At 42.7% G+C, this 20,469-nt stretch overlaps 1 protein-coding gene and 1 pseudogene across 8 annotated transcripts in view; both read left to right on the top strand.

The window, feature by feature from the left end:
- LOC121458907 (cyclin-dependent kinase 14) overlaps positions 1 to 20,469 on the top strand; it is a 530,655-nt gene that overhangs the window by 419,758 nt on the left and 90,428 nt on the right. The gene's annotated exons all lie outside the window — the stretch shown is intronic.
- LOC121459157 lies at positions 12,049 to 12,203 on the top strand (annotated as a pseudogene).

Below are 20,469 nucleotides of genomic sequence, written 5' to 3'. Positions count from 1 at the left end.
GCCTTAGATCACACCCATAGAAAATGACCACATCTGCCCTAGGTTACACCAGCGAAAAACAACCACATCTGCCCTAGGTTACCCCAGTGAAAAGCGACCACATCTGTCCTAGGTTACACCAGCAAAAAATGACCACATCTGTCCTAGGTTACACCAGTGAAAAACGACCACTTCTGCCCTAGGTTACACCCGTGAAAAACGACCACATCTGCCCTAGATCACAACAGTAGAAAACTACCACATCTGCCCTAGGTTACACCAGTGAAAAACGACCACATCTGCTCTAGGTTACACCAGTAAAAAACGACCACATCTGCCCTAGGTTACACCAGTGAAAAATGACCACATCTGTCCTAGGTTACACCAGTGAAAAACGACCACATCTGCTCTAGGTTACACCAGTGAAAAACAACCACATCTGCCCTAGATCACACCAGTGAAAAATGACGACATCTGCCCTAGGTTACACCAGTGAAAAACGACCACATCTGCCCTAGATCACACCAGTGAAAAACAACCACATCTGCCCTAGATCACACCAGTGAAAAACAACCACATCTGCTCTAGGTTACACCAGTAAAAAACGACCACATCTGCTCTAGGTTACACCAGTGAAAAACGACCACATCTGCCCTAGATCACACCAGTGAAAAACAACCACATTGCTCTAGGTTACACCCGTGAAAAACGACCACATCTGCCCTAGATCACAACAGTAGAAAACTACCACATCTGCCCTAGGTTACACCAGTGAAAAACGACCACATCTGCTCTAGGTTACACCAGTAAAAAACGACCACATCTGCCCTAGGTTACACCAGTGAAAAATGACCACATCTGTCCTAGGTTACACCAGTGAAAAACGACCACATCTGCTCTAGGTTACACCAGTGAAAAACAACCACATCTGCCCTAGATCACACCAGTGAAAAATGACGACATCTGCCCTAGGTTACACCAGTGAAAAACGACCACATCTGCCCTAGATCACACCAGTGAAAAACAACCACATCTGCCCTAGATCACACCAGTGAAAAACAACCACATCTGCTCTAGGTTACACCAGTAAAAAACGACCACATCTGCTCTAGGTTACACCAGTGAAAAACGACCACATCTGCCCTAGGTTACACCAGTGAAAAACAACCACATCCGCTCTAGGTTACACCAGTGAAAAACGACCACATCTGCCCTAGGTTACACCAGTGAAAAACGACCACATCTGCTCTAGGTTACACCAGTGAAAACGACCACATCTGCTCTAGGTTACACCAGTGAAAAACTGAACTGATTTCACTTATATCAGTAATTATGAGCATAAATTTTTGTTTTGTTTTGTTTTCAAGACAGGATCTTTCTCTGTGTAAAAGCTCTGACTGTCCAGGAACTCACTCTGTAGACCAGACTGGCCTCAAACTCGCAAAGATCCACCTGCCTTTGCCTCCAAGTTCTGCCATGTCCAGGTCCATAAGCATAATGTATCTTCAAAAAATTTTTAATATTGTATAATAACAAAGCATTGGTAGAGGAAGATATCAAAAGATGCAATATCCAAACCAAAAAGCCTTAACATAATGAAAAATATTATCAGTCTGAAAGTAAAAAATTATCATCACTAAAGATAAAGACACTAATAATGTATGATCCAGGAAGCTCTTCCTGCATAAAGGGGATTTGGGGCTAAATGGAGACAAATCTGAACTTCATAAAAAAAAAATGTCCTGTTTTTTTAACTGCCTTCGAAATAGTCTGTTTTATTTTCTTGGAATTAAGAAGACTATTTCTCTTGCAAATCTCTCTATTTATAGTTGTCTGACATTGGCACATATGTGCAATCCACCAAGAATTTTAGCCACTTTAAAGATCTTTTATTATTTTGGCTGGAGAAAGGGCCTTAGTGTATATTCTACAGCGAAGAGAAGGGTGAGATTCCAAGAACACGTTTGCTTGCTTTGGAAGTCTTTAACAGCTGAACAGTTTGGGAGGTTTGGAAGCTCAGGAGCGAGAAGTAAAAGGGTAAACCACCAACTCACAGGAGACAGACACAGCTGGAAAATCCAGCTCATGGCTGGTAAAGCAAGGCCCACGCACATCAAACGGTCAGGCCAGGCTCGTCCCTGCCCTGCTCTGAGGCTGCTCTGGCGCGTTATCCATCTGCCCATTAAGCACAACTGGATTCTCTTAAGAATGTATGCAGTTGGCAGTTTTAAATGTGCAGTAAATACAAAGGCACCGGCGAAGTCACCTTTATTTACCTAGATCAGTAACTGTGGGCATAATTCTTTGGGTTGTTTTGTTTTGTTTTTGAGACAGGGCCTCCCTCTGTGTAACAGCCCTGGCTGTCCTGGAAATATAAAAGGAACATCCCTGCCATGCTTCCATGAACCCTACTTCAGAGAATTTAGAAATTACCCAATTTTATACTCTTGAACTTTGCTTGAATATTTTATGCAATTCCATGTTTAGCCTCCAGAGTGTATTTTTTAAATGACCTGCTAGCTAGTCATACTATATGTGCATAAAGCATCAACTAGGAGGCGAAGTAATGTTGGGGGAAGCAGCTTCTGCTGTGTACATTTCTGTTTGGGGACTCTACTGTTCTTGTCATTATCTGATGTGGGTCAGTAAGATTTAGATAAGCACCTCCTCCCGAAACAGAAAGATTATCTTTTCCACTCTCTTATGTTTGAACTTGATTTAACATTACCTAATAAAACAATACAGTGTAAGAGTAGTTTAGAGATTTACTTTTCTTGGCCAGCTTAGAAATACAATGAAGGTAAGAACACTGTCGGTACACTAGGGGGAGCAGTTGAGTCAAGCCAGATCTTAAAGCCATCCTCTTGCCACATTTTCACTGTTGATGATTTTTGTTATAATTCTATTTACTTCAAAGTAGCAGTTTTAATTTATCTAGTGCCTGGAGACTCCCTTTCATAATATTTTCAAAGAAATTATTCTCTGCATCATTGATTGACTTTGGGGGTGTGGTGTTTATTGGGGTGACCAGCTCTAAACCAGACATTTTGGAATCTCATCCTCTCTTAATTCGGAAATGGGCTGGGCTGTGATTGCCAGATGTCTGTCTCTGTGGATTCGGGGACATCAATAGAAGGATGCGTAGAGTAGTTCCTTGCCATGTTCATTTCTCTTGAAAATGTCCCCTTCAACATGTGAGCACGTGGGTCTCTTGTTTGACCTTGGACCCAGAAGGCTCCCCTGCTTGCTAAAGGAAGCTCAGAGAAGTTTCTGTGTGCGTTTGTTCTCGTAATAATGAATCATTAGTTCAGCTCCCTTAAAGGGACTGTGTGAGAATTTGTTAGGCAGATCCAGCCAGCCCCTTGACACCTAGGAGTTTGCAGATGGGGAGTCCAGAAAACAAAGGGAGGAGGGCCAAAAAGAAGGATGCTGTGTGGGTCCTGGCAGGTGTCCTAGAACCGCATAAAAGGTAGAATTAAGATATATGTAAACACACAGTTGGGGCAGTTTCCATGATGAAGAGAAACAGCTAATGGGTTTGCCAATTACTGATGAGTAACAGCAGTATAAAAGCAGGGGAGAGGCGAACGATCAATGGATTGAGAAACCCCAGCTTGGCGTGTGTTCCCCGGGGAGTGTTGTGGACCCAGCAGTCCAGTTGTCGTGCGGACGTAGACATAGCCGGGCTCTGCTTATTCTTGGCACATCTTTGTAGAGAAAGAGCGCTTCCAAATGTCTTTCGGGCCAGGCCTCACGCAGCAGACCGAGGCTGGAGTGCTGGGGCAAAGAAGTGTGAGCAGCTCCCTGTACAGTCTGCCAGCTCATGCCTCCTTTCCGCCATGACCGGAGAGTCTTGTGGGGGAGGAAGGGGAGGGAGGTTGGACTCACAACAACTGAGTTCAAGGGTCCAACTCTGCCGCCCACCCACTCACTTCCTGTGAGTGAAACTCCTTACCTGTTCACAAGTCCTCTCCGCCCTAAGGGACTTACCCTTTATTTTGCATTGTAGCCAGATTTCTTGTCTGTCTGTCTGTCTCTCCCCCCCCCCTTTTTTTTTTCCAAAAATCCATTGAATTAACTGCTCCTATGGTGGTCAAGAGCAGGCCTCATGCTGTTTGCTTTCTGCCAGGTGGCAGGTTTTGTTCTTCTGACGGGCAGGAAATAGCCATCTTCTCTCTTGCTAATTGGCAGTACGTGCCAGGCTTGGGAGTTGGCAACAGTCATTGTTTTTTCATCCTTTGGATTATGTGTTGGCCTCTTCATCCAGAAGTCCACAGGCCTCTGGTGAGGTTAATGCCGCCCGTCTGCTGGGCAGCTCGTTAAGTAGGAAACCCAGCAGCAGTTTCTGAAGCAGCCCCGAGCTCCCAGGGGCAGGAGGATTGCCAGGAGAGGCCTTTCCTGAACTGTGCCCCGAGGAGACTCCAGCAGGGTGGTTCTGCTTCTGCCAGAGCGAGGTGGGCATTCGTGCTCCCTAGCCACAGTTGCGCAGGAGCATGGATGTATAAATGTTATCTCACACATCTGTGGGGAAGAGTTCTGAACGGATCCAGCTTGCTCCATTGCTTGGAGTTCCAGAAGGCAAAATCACATATGAACCAGTTTGGGCTCGCTCCTAGAAGACCTTGTGGAGAATTTTCTTTCAGGCTCATTCAGGATGTCAGCAGCTAAGTTTCTAGTGGGGCGAGAGCTAAGGCCTCTCGGTCCTTCCTTTTATCAGATGGGAGCATGGACAGCACCTTAAGACTTCCCTGCCTGCCTGTCCTATTGCTGCCTCCAGGTCTCACTGACTTTCCCTTCTGCCCCATCTCTTCTGGCTCCAGTGAGGGGGAAGTCCTCTGTTTCAAAACGTTTCTATTATTTGGTTGGAACCCGGAGGAGGCCCAGGTTTACCTCTCTGGTGTAAGCTGGGTAACTGGCCACAGTGGCGAGGTCTGTCTACCATGGAAGGAGCCTGTTGACAGGCTGGAGGAATTGCTAGTGAAGAAGACATCTTAGACGTCCTTTCTGTTTACAACGAGGGAGAGGATTCCCCATGTAATCATAAGCCCTGGGTGAAGCCGAGGAAACCCAGCCCTAGCCAGCTCAGACATAATCCACTTTGCCTGGTTCAGAGGAGATACGTTCAAAATTATGCACGGGGAAGGAATCACTGTCTCTCCTTAGCAGAGAGTTTTAAAAGAGATTATACTCAGGAAGCCTGATAATAGCTGAAAGTTTGACTTGACATTTTTAAACCCACTGTCGGAATCATTAGAATGTATGGTTTGGGAACTCAACTTCAATTTAATTTGAATTTACTTAATTGATAGGTCAAGCGCCACTGTAGTTAGTGGCTACCATGTTGAGCAACACAGCTGCAAATCTATATATGAAATACTCATTTGTTAAATGCATTCCAGGCTTATACAAGCATGAATATTATGTCTAAAAGACATTGCATTTTGTACCTAAATGTCTGGACAGCTTTCTCCACCACCCCCCTCCCCCCCCCCCCCCCCCCCGCCATCTTTCTCTTGTAAACACTCTGAGAAGACAGCAGCTCCAGAGTCTCCAATAAGTGCAATAAATCTGCAGGGGAAATAGTATCAAAGACAATCAGGAAGATAGCCCCCCCCCCACCTCTTCCTACTGCAGGTGCCTTTCTGCTACCCCCACCCAGCCTCTGCCTATTACCGGCTTCCCTTCCCTCCTGTGTGCCCCCTCCCTCTCTCCCTCCCTCCCTTTCTCCCTCCCCTGTTGAAAACTGGTAGGGGTTAGACACACAGCTCTCTCCCCTTTTTGAACTCCCTGAAGAATTCACCTCTCAGCTCTTGTTCTGATTCCCTTGATCTTCCTTCGCCATGCTCAGAAAATATGGCAGAAGCCAGCTTCCTGCTCACCACAGAGGAAATGCTGTTGAAGAGGGCTCCGTTTTCCAAATGAACCCCTGAATCAAGTGCCAGGTCCCTCCCACTGTGCCCTCTGGATACATATGTATGTATGTGAGCTTCGGAAGGCCGGGAATTGCCACTTTTATAATGTCACACATAAACAAAAATGCAGCAGATTTCAAAAATTACTTATTTAGATGCTCCTATAATTTATTCCTTCCCTCAACACTTATTGGCATAAGTGATTAGGAAATGTTTATGAATTTAGTGAATACTCTGACTCAAATGATAAAGAACATGGAGAAAGATGATTTTAAAGACGAGTGTTGTAGTCACTGGCACCCCTGCACACCTCTTCTCTAGTTGGCCATGATGGAACACGGCATCCCCCACCGGGGCCTTTCTGTGGGAGTCCCACTGGGCTCACCTCCCACTGCAGTGGGAAGATGGTTACTTGACTACTCATGCTGGTGAAGGTACTAGTGTCTGCGTGCACATGGTGCTCCTACTCCATGAGAGGATACGGTCAACAGCTGTCATTAATACTACTAACCAAGAGGAAGCAGAAAAGAGGAAGGAAGCTGCACAGGTTTTCGCACACATGGCAAGAAAATGCCTGGAGCCAAGATCATACTTGGTGTCCTCTGTCCTCCATGAGCCTCGTGACTTTAGGAAGCTCACTAGCCTCTCTGATCTCTGCTGCTACAGAGTTGAGTATGAATCGCCCAATACCTTAGCAGCCCTAGTCCCTTGTATCCCCTTACCTTCCATTATGCTTTTTAATACTCCTTGTGTTCCCCTACCAGTCAGTTTAACTTAGTTCCAAATAAAGCATTTTCTTGAAGATGGATCCTACTTTTATACAGGTCCCCAGGCAGCTAGAAGGTCCTTGCCCCTTCCCAGGGGCACATGCTGAACTGCCTGCGCACCATTTTGTTCTTCTTGTAAATACTTGTTGGGAAATGAGATTTTATCTCCCCCAACAGTTTCTTCCTAAGAGTGATATGTTAACAAATAGCATTGTACATAATTAATGAAAAACTCGGATTTATCCTAAATCTTGAAACACATCTTTTAGACAGTTTTCCCAATTAGACTAAAAGAAACACACATCCAGACCGCTGTTACCAAGTTCACATGCCTAGAAGTAGACTTTTGCTATGGTACCCTGAACACACGAAAGGATGGGCGACCTCAGTCAGATGTAGAGGTTCTGGGTGTCTTCACTCGGTCTGTTATTTCAGCCTTGAAACCGAAAATAATTGTCTTTGTTTCAAATGCAGAGAGTCTCTTGTCTTTGTTTCAAATGCAGACTTGTCTCTTGCAACACAAATAATGGCTGGGAGCATGGTTTCACTGCCTCTGTCATCACTGCAGAGGCGAGCAACGGGATTCCCAAGGCAACTGGCCTTTCTCTTCAGACACCGAGCCACGTCCACACCCTTAGGCGTCAATCCTGTGCTTGGTTTCTTCTATCACCACACTAATGACTTCATTAGTAGATTCCGTGTCTTTACCAACGACAAATGCCATATACACATATATTGCTTTCCGGCCCGTTCTGTTTTGCTTTGCTGAAGAGAATCTCTATATAATTTCACCATTAGGAGGATGTCAAAACAATCCTCTCTTCTCTCTCTCTCTCTCTCTCTCTCTCTCTCTCTCTCTCTGTGTGTGTGTGTGTGTGTGTGTGTGTGTGTTTGTATTCTGCAAACAGCATGTACATGGAAGGAGTCTAATGGGGAGGATTGGTGGCTGACGGCTGCCCCCCTCCCCGCATAACTACGCTGCTTATCTCTGTGTGTCTGTATATGGAATCTTTGCTAGTCCTCGGCCGCATTTAATCCCTGAAGACTTGATATACAAACATCATGCCAAACAGAGAACTTCCCTTAAATTATTCAAATCTCCCCATAAGTGACTTCCCACTCTTCCTGAAGGGAAAAACATTTGATCATAAATTCAATTAAATCAGCCATCATCTTTGTGATGTTTGTCCAGATAAATCCTTTAGTGGCTAAACTAATAACTACACCAGCTGTGGGGCACGGGAGGGAGGGGGAGGGGAGAAGGAGAAAGGGAGAAAGAGAGAGGAGAGAGAGAGAGCGCACTTCTATATGGAGTGACTGTTGGAGAAGAGTCCATTCAGAGTAAAGAGGAAGAACTGATCTTAGGTCAGATTTTAATCACTTTTTGCATATGGGCTTAAAAGCTGAGACATTGAAGGATGGATGGGATTATGTATGTTGCTTTAGATTTATTCCTTTTATGTGCACATTTGGAGCTGAGTTTCCACTTACTGAATTTCAGGTCAAAACAGACATTGATACTTTTGGAGACGTTGGTACACACTGTAAAGACATATCCACCATCCTCCTTGTCTTCTGCACCCTGTCCTTCCTGTTTAAAACAATAGCAGAAATGGCTGTCACCATGCTTGCAAGTTTCTTAAGAAAAATGCCGTGGGACTGTAGCGCTACTTAAGACTTCTCTTACGTATGTCAGCTGAAAATGCAAGGATTTTTAAGCTTTACAATATATGTTGATTGCTTCTCGTGTTGTTCCTAAAAGCTTGAAGACGTGTGGACACAAGCATGCTAACCCGCTTTCTCTTTCTTTACAAAGGAGTCCAGTTAGTTTGGCTCCAGCTGAGGCTGGTGTGTGTCCATACGGCCTGCAGAGGGCGGCATGTTCTGATGAAACAAAGCCAAACCCAGTCAAGCTACAGGGTGACTAGGGAGTTATCTCTATAAAATAAGAGATAAATGGCTATGTTTTTTTTTTTCACTAACAAAACGGTTAAAATGTCTCCAGTAAAGAATCCAGATGATTGCTTGCTTAGATTGTCTGCCCTTGTTGATGAATTGGTGTCGGTGGATAATGGGTATTTTCAGGGATGGACTCAGCTATTGCTTTAGAGGCTCCTCGAGGATCCCACCAGGTCTTAAGTGCTTGACTCTGCGCAGGACTAAGCACATCACATCCTTTACAGATGGGATTAGTACAGATAGCACTGCCCATTTGTCTGTCATCTTTTGTCACCCTGGCTAAAGTTTACAATTGGAGTAAAATTACGCCTAGATTTCCTAAGAAGTCTACTGTCCCACATCCATCACTGTGAGGCTGTGACCACCAAAAGAATCCCATTGTCCCTAAATAGGAAATTTAGGAAGCCGTTTTGTCGACTGTGGACCTTAGAACAGAGCCTCTTCCCTTGTCAGCCCACACATCTGCAGGGTGAATCCCTAACCCAGGGCCGTGCTCTCTGCTACCTGCCAAGGTCTTTGTTTTCTTAACCCCGGCTCCACTGTTCATCAGTAGAGCCAGGCTAGGACAGTGGAGGAACTACCCAGTTCCTTTGAGGAAATTTGGAAATGTCTAGAAGTTACATCAAATATTTAAGGAGCTAGAATGGTCCTGATGCACTGATGAGAATCCTGGAGGTTTTCATTGTCATGTGGAAGTCACTAGCCACACGTGACTATGAGTTAGAAGGTGGCTGCTGCCGTTGATCTGAGGATTTTGTGAGATGCAGTTGTTGTTAATTTCAGTATTTGTGAGTAGCGAGAAGGGCAGCTCCGTGGATGCTAGACCACAGCATAACTTCTGATCGGCTCTTAGCAAGTGTTTAGCAGACTATATTAGGTGGTGGGCTAAATTCTTGAGCAGGAAAACTACTACCCAGGTTTTTATTTCCACACTTATTAATGTCTCACATAGCTGCAGACTAATCCAAATCACTGACTCTGCCCCAGGATGTAGTTTCCCTCAGATCATCTAAGAGATTTTCATAATTCAGATTCTTCAATTTTGTTGAATATTGGACGCATTTCTCTTGGGTATCTGGGACAGAGTTTCAGAGCGCGGATCCTAGCCACACTGACTCTGGGGTTGCTGACTGGTTTGCACCTAAGCTTTATCACCTGCTTGTGTCTAGACTTCCAAGGGTAAAAACAGGACTTACTGAATGTGAGAAAATGTGTGTAGACATTTGGCACACATTAGCGAGTTTTGTAAGTTGGTTGTGCGCTTATGTATAAACAGCTGTTCACAGTGGCTATGCAGGAGGCCTGCTTGTGTCTGATTCTGATATAATATCAATGTTCTTTTCAAAATTTTTGTGAGTTCCCAAGTAATCATATAACATTTTTTCTCTCACATTTGAAAATGCTTGAGTCTCTTTACAGAAGATGAGAAAGTGCATCTCTCCAGTTCTCTACCTTGTGCTGATACTGTTGGCCCCAGGACAGACCTTTCACGCTATGGTGTGTAGTGTGCCACTTCCCCTGCCTCACGAATAGCACATGCCTAGCAAGTCAGGCTTTCCTTCAGACACTGCCCCAGCGTAGTCTGTGCCCCTGTCTAATCCCTGTGTGTGTGGGTCCTGTGCCCTCAGTTTCTCAGCCTCCTCCTTAGGACAGGAATGCAAGGTCGGTTCTTGTGAGATTCTTGTTCAGTAAAATCTGTGCCTCCCCTTTCACAAGACATGACAGAGTGAGGTAAGGCACTGGAGGACCCCTGTGTTTATGCAGTAATGGCCTTGCAGATCGGCCTTCCCTGGGCAAAGCCAGATACCGACACTTTTAAGCTTGGCAGGATTTCTGCTCATAACAAAGATTATCTGCAGAAAAATCATTTTGTGGGAGTCTCTGTGATGTAACAAGCACTTCTATGTTGGGAACAGCGTTTTGCAAACGCCAGCACTTTAGGAACTTGATATTAATAGCGCAGTCAGGTGAGGGTTCATGAAGTAAGAAACTAAATAGACCAAGATTTTGACACCAGTGGGACAAAGGCACCAGTTCTTCATGTCTCATCATAGGGTAGGGTTAGAATAGGCTCTGTAGATATGGTGCCAAAATGCACACCTTCAAGGTGCAGCCCCATCTTGGTTTTTATTGTTTTGGGGGTGGCTGTAAAAAAATAAAGGCATTTCTACACAGAACTACTGAACTCCATTTTTTTATTGTTTGAGAATTTCACGTGTGCACATAACATGTTTTAACAAAATCTGTGCCCCATTTCCTGCCCTTTAGTTTCTCTCCATCTCCCCTACCACTTTGTGCTCCCAACTTTATGTAATATTTATATATACATTTATTCCTACCTCAGCCCTCCTGATTTTGTTTTCAGTTTTGTATTTCATGTTTGTTTGTTTTGTGTGTGTGTGTGTGTGTGTGTGTGTGTGTGTGTGTGTATGTGCATGCATGCAGAGGTCAGAAAATAACTTGTGAGGATTGATTTTCTGGCACCAGCAGAGTCCCAGGGATAGAGCTCAGGTCATCAGGTTTGGTTGCAAACAAGCATCTTTGTCTGCTGAGCCATCTTGCTAGACCTCTGTGTTTGTTTCGTCTTGTCTTGGTGGGTTTTTGTTTAGTTTGTTTTTTTTTAATCTGGGGGTTGTGTTGTGATTTTTTTCCATATTAATTGTAAATTGTCCAGTGAGTTGGCTCCTGCAAATTACTTCTAGGGAAATATTATGTTTTGAGAAAAATGCTCCAGCCCTGAAATCCTCTTCTTTATTTTATTTTTTTTAATTATTTTTGTTTCTACTTTGTAACTATAATTTTTTTAGATTTATTTATTTATTATGTATACAACATTCTGCCTTCATGTATGCCCACATGCCAGAAGAGGGCGCCAGATCTCATTACAGATGGTTGTGAGCCACCATGTGGTTGCTGGGAATTGAACTCAGGACCTCTGGAAGAGCAGCCAGTTTTCTTAGCCATCTCTCCAGCCCCTGAAATCCTCTTCTTATATTGCTTGAGGAACCAGTTGAATTTTTACATCTATAAATACAGTGGAGAGTAGCAGTCCTATAGCATGCAGACCAACAGCTGCTTGGCTCGTGGTGGGAGGCTGGCTCGCACGTAACTGCACCTCATTGCACAAGGAAGGCTTTGTCTGCAGCACCTCGCTTAATTCTGGAAACAGCTTTCAAGTGTTTTCCTCACGGACACGTCTAAGCCCCTTTTACAAATTTTATTTTTCTGTCTTCAATTATTTTATAGCCCCAAGAACAGATTTCTAATGACTTTCTCATTTACTGTGTTAGATATGGCAGAGCTGAGGCATGTAAGATCCTGACCATGGGTTCAGAGTATAAGACAATGTACAAAAAAGAAAATCTCGGTGGCCAAGTTATAACATTTTATTTAAGTGACTTATTTTTTTTTTAAAGAAATTGAACATTTTTATACTTACCTGGTATGATCAGAGAGGTGGTTTTCCCAGGGTGAGGCTTATCCATTGCATTCTAGATGTGTTGACCCCTGCAAGATCCCCAAATGCAGGAAGCTCAACTACTGCATAATTTGTGGTAGTGGAGGAGGTGAACTTTTTGTGTTTTTGGTGTTTCCCATTGAACTACGTTTTTATTAACACCACTGCCAGGACTACAGCTCTTCTTCAAAAACATCAATTTTAAGGAGGTGGAGGAGAACTCAGCCCATTTCATTACTGTGCGTGGTCCTGGAAAATGGTAAATCATATGTGCACACACACATACACACATACACACACACACACACAATAAGGGAGTATGTTGGAAGCCATAATGTTGCAAGGGAGAGGACCTGCTTGTTCGTCCCAGTGGCCCAGTTAGCTTAGCCCTGAAATAACCACACAGAAACTGTATTAATTAAAACACTGTTTGGCTCATTAGCTCTAACTTCTTATTGGTTAACTCTTACATCTCAGTTTAACCCATTTTTATTAATCTGTGTATTGTCACGCGGCAGTGGCTTACTGGGAAAGATTCAGCATGTCTGATTCTGACGGCTCCATGGTGTCTCTCCCCTCTGCTTTCTTCCTCCCAGAATTCAATCTGTCTTCTCTGCCTACAGTTTTGCCCTGTAAGGCCAAGCCAGTTTCTTTATTAATTAACCAATGAAAACAACATATAGACAAAAGGACCTCCTACACCACCGTGATTATGTCATGGCACATTTAATTAGTTGTACTTATCACTATCTGCATGTATTTGAGAATATTCAGGAAGGTTCCTGCTCTCCTAGATGTGACCTTCTGGAGCAGTGATTCTCAACTTATGAGTCACGACCCCTTTGGGTTTACATTCAGATGTCCAGTATGCCAGATATTTACATTACAATTCAGAACAGTAGCAAAATTACAGTTATGAAGTAGTAACAAAATAATTTTATGGCTGGGGTCACCACAACATGAGGAACTGTATTAAAGGGTCTCAGATTAGGAAGGTTGGGAACCACTGCTCTAGAATAACAAACAGTAATAAGATAAGGTGATGTCGGAGGGGGATTGGTACAGTCAGGCAGACAGGCGGTGTGATTAGAAAGAATCACACTGGCTGGCTGCCACGTGAGGAAGGCACCGGTCGCAGGGCACAACACATGGACTCAGTAGATGCTGTTGAAGAAGGGAAGTGACCATAGAGAGCTACAGGAGTAGATAGGGGACGCGGGTCAGTGAAGAGAGCCAGCCACCGGTGGGAAGTGGCCTCAAGGACAATCGTTTGGGATTTTAGTTTACTCACCAAAAAGTCTTGGAAGTTATATTTTGTTTTAGTAATTTTCCTCTTTGGTGTTTCACTTAAAGAAATAAGTAAACGAAGACTGGTGGCCAAGAGTCTTATCACCATTTTTTAGATTAATGTTTGTAAAAAGACTTGGTCTTGGCCCATTCAGTTTGTTCATCATGAAAAGATGTCAGCCAACCTATCCTGGAGCGCACATGGTGGAAGGAGACAACTGACTCTTGAGAGTTGTTTGCTGACCCTACACCCCACCAAACAAATAAATAAAGCTGTAAGAAACATTTTTTAAAGACTTCACACTAACTTATCCAAATTAAGGGGATAGGTATATAGGTTTAATACCCCATAACTTATGAACCCAATTGAATATTATAAAGCATTGTTATGATAATATGTATAAAAACACAAAAGCAATTTCTCTTTAAGTTTCTAAAAATGACCAAAATAAGAAATTGTATGCACATTACCACAATAACTATTATAATGTCTTTGAACTATAAATAAATAAAATGTTAATTTACAGGATGAACATAGTTTTGTCATGGTGGTAGAATTCTGAGGGATTTAGTTTATAACTTCTAAAAATTATTATTTTTATTTTTGTCATTTTATAAGGACAGTATTTTTTAACTAGTATAGTGGTTTTGTTTAGGTGGATATCATGGGAAATAAATATTAGAAGTGGTTGATTGATACATGACTTTACTACTACTGATTTGGACGTTTACAGATACTCCAAATGGCAATTTCAGGGGCGACACACACACACACACACACACACACACACACACACACTACAGAGAGAGACAGACATATAGACAGACAGACAGACAGAGAGATATTCTATTCACAATTAGCATTTGCGATGTATCTTTGGTGATTATCAAGGAAGTCAGCAGCCTCCATGTTGACTCTCAGTGACCCCATGGATCTTCTGATCTCCCCTGCCATTGTCCGTCCCACATCAGCAAGGCCTGGTCCTGGTGGCTAGTAGTATGCAGTGGAAGTTGACTGAATACTAATTCTGAGCTTAGGCTGTAAAAGACTTCACCTCCAGTGGACTCTGGCTTCTCCCCCCCCCCCCCCCCCCCACTCTCTCTGTCTCTCTCTCTCCTCATTGGCTCTGGAGAAACTGGCTGCCATATCACATGACCAGACCATGGCCCCTGCCAATAGTCATGTAAATGAGGTTCACTGGGAATTGGACAGGACAAGCTTTCAGGCCATCAACTTGATCACAGCCTTCTAAGAGACTGAGTTTCAGCCGCCGGATAAACTGCCCCTAGATTTCCAACCCTCGGAAACTGTGTGACATAACAAATATTTGTTGTTGTATGTAATGAAATGCCTTCGGCAAACAAGGTGACAGTGTTTAAAGGGCGGAGCTACTTGTCTTCCGTGTCAACATACCGGCACTAATGTGTCTTGTACCTCGTGGGTTTTAGACTCCCCATGTTCTTTACTGTCTCGGGTTGTGTCAGGTCAGTGATGGAATAAACACGAAGAACGAGCCCTGTGGAGTATTAACTGCTATCAAGTCTCTCTCCTTTTGTCATGCCCTAAGATTCAGCAGGGTTGATATGAATTCACCATGCCTACTTTAAAGGACTGCCACAAAGCGGGGCTCCTGCCGGAATCAGGCTGTGGACGGGGATTTCCTTTCCCTCCGCTTGCCTTAAGCCAGTAAAAGGCATTAAGTGAAAAATCTGATATATTTGTTAGGGCGTTTATTGCATTACTGAGTTATATTTTCAGTTCTCAGTGAACGTTTTATTGAGAACATAAACTTTGAAGAGGTTTTGTTCAGGGTTAGAGAATCTTTTCTTCTCTTTTGGTGAAATAATACCCCACAAAACGAGGCCTTTCAGGAGCTATTTTGAGTCCTGTTTACAGCGGAAGGACACACTGTTCCCTTCCGGTGAGGCAGTTTCTGCCTTCAGAACCTCCTTTGCAGGTGAGATTTGTGACTTCGGGGCTTGAGAAGCAGCTACCATTGCTATGCACTCTTTACCTCAAGCAGACATGCCAGGAAGTAGGATGGTTTCTGCGGAGCCTCTTATGGTGGAAGTGTTCCTGAACCGCACAATCTGAGCTAAATATTTATAGCTGATCTATCTGAAACAGAAGCCATTTATAAAGCCCAATGCAGATTGATTATTTTTCACAAGTGAAGATTTAGTTTTGAATTCTTAGTTCCATCTTATCATCAAAAATAAGAATTATTCTCTTCAGATGGAGTCCTACTTTAATCAGCCCCTTGGAAGTCACAGAAATTGGCTAAACTGGTATAAATACCAAGAGCATCACATGGTTTCACGCGCACTGGTAATTTTTTTCTTCACTCTTGATTCCTTTAAGGGCTGGTGGGATGGGTGAAATAATAAGACATCTGTGATCAATGTAAGCAAGGTAAAGGTAGAAAATGTCAGTCTTTCCATCAACTCTGGGTGGTAGGAGAAAGCTGCTAATCCCTTACTTGTCTGGATGATGGGAAGTTGGGAGTCCCTTGATGTCCTTGAGAATGCCACCCGGGGTGAGGCCATGGAGTTATGGCGGTCTTGAGTTTTTGTCTCGATGTATAGGTGGTGGGTGACTCTAAGGAGACAGCATTGCCCAACAGTAGTCTGATGTATTTTGAAGAGGTGTTTAAAGAGCCAGGACTTGAACATAGAGTTTCTGTTGTTTAAACATGAATGTTTATTTTTTAAGTTCTTATGTCTGAGATGAAGATGAAACTCGGTAGGTATAATCTGCATCGATATGCTCAGTCTTTATCAGACGTTTGGACATTTCTCAACGTGCCAGTCTTCTTTAGGCTAATGGCAGATTCTGGATTTCTCTTGCTCCCCATCTTCAAGGATGTGCAATCCAGCTAGCTTTGCAGTAGATGGGTGCATGGTGAATGGAGAGAAATGGAGGGCACTGTTTGATCTGTTCCTGGGAGGCAGGGTAAATTCTGTGGATCCCTCTGGCAAGCCAGTGCTAACTTTACTACCTCTACTTCAGAACCAGTTCTTCTCAGATCCAAGATTATGTAATGTTACAACCACAGCATTGGTAAATGTCTGTCCCGCTTCTCAGTCTTGTTTCTGAGGCATAAAATTACCCCATGCAAAGAAAAAAATTAGAGAAAATACTGCCTGCTATTGATGGCCCATGTCTAAGGCTGTTGTTTCTTTCTTCCCAAGATTAGAAATGTCAAGTAAAGAGAGAGAGAGAATGAGAGAGGCAGGGCAAGTTAAGAGGAATGCGGAACATTGACTATGATTTAAATAGCAGTATAGCATTATTTTTAGTGGCCTTAGAAGTATTTGCTTGAAGTTATTCATGATGCAAGATTCTCTTCACACACACACACACACACACACACACACACACACATGCTCCAGATCCGCTAAGAATTATTTCTTATCATTTTAACTTAAGATTTTTCAGTTTCTAAAATTTCCCCCAAAGACTTCCTACAATGCTGGGCAGTGGTGGCACATGCCTTTAATCCCAGCACTCAGGAGGCAGAGGCAGGTGGATCTCTGTGAGTTCGAGGCCAGCCTGGTCTACAAGAGCTAGTTCCAGGACAGGTTCCAAAGCTACAGAGAAACCCTGTCTCAGAAAAAAAAAAAAGAATTCCTACAAACAGCAGTGTCTTTTTCTTTTCTCGAAATATGAATACATATTGGCCAGTAAGATGGCTGACTGGGGAAAAGGCTTTTTCTGCCAAACCGGGGGACCTGTGGAAGGAGGGACCTAACTCCCGCAGGTTATCTTCTATCCACCAACCATGTCCTAGGTCATCTTGGTACCGAGTACCTAACCTCCTCCTCCTCCACCAATCGATCACTGTTAAAAATGAACATGACGTGAACATCCCCACATAGCTACTAGGTTTCTCTGACCCTTAACGAGCATAGAGTCTTGCTGAGTACAGCGTCATCAACCTGATAGGTAGAATGTCTCCCATCAGTCAGAGGTAGACGGAGAGGTCAAGTGTACCACTGGGGAAATAAAATACTGTGCGGTAAAAGAGCAGCTCAAGTCAACTGCACATGGCCAGCTACTGAGCCTACACAGAGGAGACTTGAAAGAATTGATTTGGAAAGAGGAAGTGGGGCATGAGGAAACGTCAGCGTAGTGTTATTACCCAGGGATAAGGATGAGAAAGGTACAACTATAGACGACTTTACAGCAAGCTATCAGACTGTGGGGAGTGTGCATATGTATGCATATATGTATGTATATGTGGGCATGTGTGTCTACATGACAGTATGTTCTCTTTACTAACACTAGAAATTATCTGCAATGCTTCCTAAAGGCATTCTTTCAAACTCACAGGTGCATCAATAAGTGAAAATCTAGGAGAGCAAAGAATGAAGGAAAAAGTAGAGCAGAGTAATGAAGTTGCAATTTTCTTGGAGTCATTGTCTAAAGTTAGCCTGAGAAAGATAGGACATAGGGATTGACAGTTCCCACATAGAGTAAAGGCGCTCGACACACAGGAATGGGCTTCAGAAATAGAACCCAGCTTCAGCAATAGACTGCATTTTTTTTTCAATTTTTAAAAACAAACAAACCTGCTTCTAGAAAAGAGAAACTGCAAGAAAAAAATTTTTCAAGGCAGTTTTTCCTTTAGATAGAGATGAAAAACACAGGGTTTTTGCTTTGTTTTGTTTTGTTTGAGACAGGGTTTCTCTGTAGCTTTGGAGCCTGTTCTGGAACTAGCTCTTGTAGACCAGGCTGTCCTCAGACTACAGAGATCTGTCTGCCTCTGCCACTGAATGCTGGGATTAAAGGCATGTGCCACCACTCTCCTGAAAATTCCTATAGGGTTGTCATAAATTTACAAGACTTAAGGGTTTCAAAAGCCAGCAACAGGAATCTTTAAAGTCCCAGGGTTCTGTGGGAGTTCTGGGGGTCTTGAAAAGAGTCAAAGAAAATTGCCATGGAGAAACACATTCTCACTGGCTGCTCCCCAGCAACCCACTGTCCCAGCATGCCAGCATGAGCTCACAGACCAGAATTACAAACTATTAGAGAAAATCATTTGGACTAAGAATCAATAGCAAAAGAAACTGGATAATACTCTCTCAGGACTCACAACTTCAGTTATTGAGAATTGTCAGATATGTCCATATCTGACATATACATCTATCCAAAAACTATAATGAAAGAAAAGGCCAAATCTGAAAGCAGCCTGAGAGACCATAGAGTTGAACAGGAAAAACAATATATTAGATGCCAATAAGTGCCGAACCTTTTGGGATGAAAAGTGGTTCCGAAGTGATTACCTAGCCTGGAAAACAGGAAGCAACAGATGAAAAATATGGATGAGTGGATATAGACATTGAAAGTTTAGTGAGGTGGCATTGTCCAACAGTTACAAACAAGGAAAGAGGATTCTGAAAGGGTTAAACCTAGGGCAGATTTTCTAGAACTGATGGTTATGATGTTTAGAAGACAGTGAAAACTACGTTCATACATCAAGGTCATGTAAACAAATAGATAAAAAGTAAAGCAACCATGAGATTTTTTTAAAGGTAGCAAAGAATGACTGAACCATGAGATGGAAGGTGATTTAATAAAGTAATAAGCATAAAAACGTGGTAATATATCAACAAAAGCAATAATAGCATCAAATGTGCCCTTTTAAGAAAGTAGAAAATGAAAGCAAATATCAGACAATAATTGTAGTGTCATTAAAATTAGTGTATTCTGATTTCTTTTGAATTGTTTGTTAGGCAAGTAAAGATTACTCTAAACCTTAATTTGCAGTCAAATTTCGTCAGATTATATTCAAAGCTAAGGAATGTGAAGTTTCTTCTGATTCTTCTTTGATGGTAAAAGCTAGACTTTCCCAGAGAGGCCATTTGGTTGCTGTAGTTTGGGTGACGCTGAATCTTTTGGTTATGGGTTTGGAAAGTATCTGAAGGTCGACAAAAGTGCCATATAGAAATTTGTTATTATCTCACCAAAAAGCACCATTAGGTGGTCTAACTAGGACACCTGATAATAGAATTAAAGTCAGGAACAATCTTCACAAGAGTTCTGACTAGTTGGGTAAACCTGGCAGAATGTGTTCTCTGTTGCCCCATCCTTGGATTAAAGAATCAGTGCTGTGACCTATTAGAATTACACCTGTCGGGCTGGAGAGATGGCTCAGTGGTTAAGAGCATTGCCTGCTCTCCCAAAGGTCCTGAGTTCAATTCCCAGCAACCACGTGGTGGCTCACAACCATCTGTAATGATGTCTGGTTCCCTCTTCTGGCCTGCAGGCATACATGTAGACAGAATATTGTATACATAACAAATTTTAAAAAAAGCAGAATTACACCTGTCATCTCACAGAGACCCTAAAAGCCAGAAGAAACTGGACTGATATGCTGCAGACTCTAAGAGACTAGGGATGCCAGCCCAGACATCTCTGGTGATGGAAAACAAACCTTTTCATTACCAGAGATGGAGAAAAGAAGATATTTCATGTCAAAGTCAACTTAAACAATATCTATCTACAAGTCCAGCCCTACAGAAGATATAGAAGGAAAACTCTAAACCAAAGAGGTTAACTACACCTAGGAAAACATAAGCAATAAATAATCTCACACCAGAAAAACCCAAAGAAGGGACACACACACACACACACACACACACACACACTACCACCAACAATGAAATAACAGAAATTAACAATCATTGGTCATTAATATCCCTCAATATCAATAAACTCAATTCCCCCAATTAAACATACATACACACACACACACACACACACACACACACGCTAACAGAATGGATAAGAAAACAGAGCCAATCTATCTGCTACATACAAGAAACACACCTCAATGTCAAAGATAGATAGTACCTCAGAGTAAAGGGTTGGAAAATCTTTTTCCAAGAAAATGGACCCAAGAAACAAGCTATTCTAATATCTAACAAAATAGTCTTCAAACCAAAATTAATCGAAAGAGATAGAAAAGGAGATATATATATATCCTTTTCTATATATATGTATATGTATATATATATACATATATATATATATCTTAATCATGTATCAAACCTCACATATTAATAGTGGGAGACTTCTGCACTCATTTCAATGGACATGTCATTC

Source organism: Microtus oregoni, unplaced genomic scaffold (assembly GCF_018167655.1).
Source record: "Microtus oregoni isolate MIOR12 unplaced genomic scaffold, Mior012 000018F_ref0000195, whole genome shotgun sequence".
Taxonomy (NCBI): domain Eukaryota; kingdom Metazoa; phylum Chordata; class Mammalia; order Rodentia; family Cricetidae; genus Microtus; species Microtus oregoni.
This window is presented reverse-complemented; position numbering and strand designations above follow the sequence as displayed.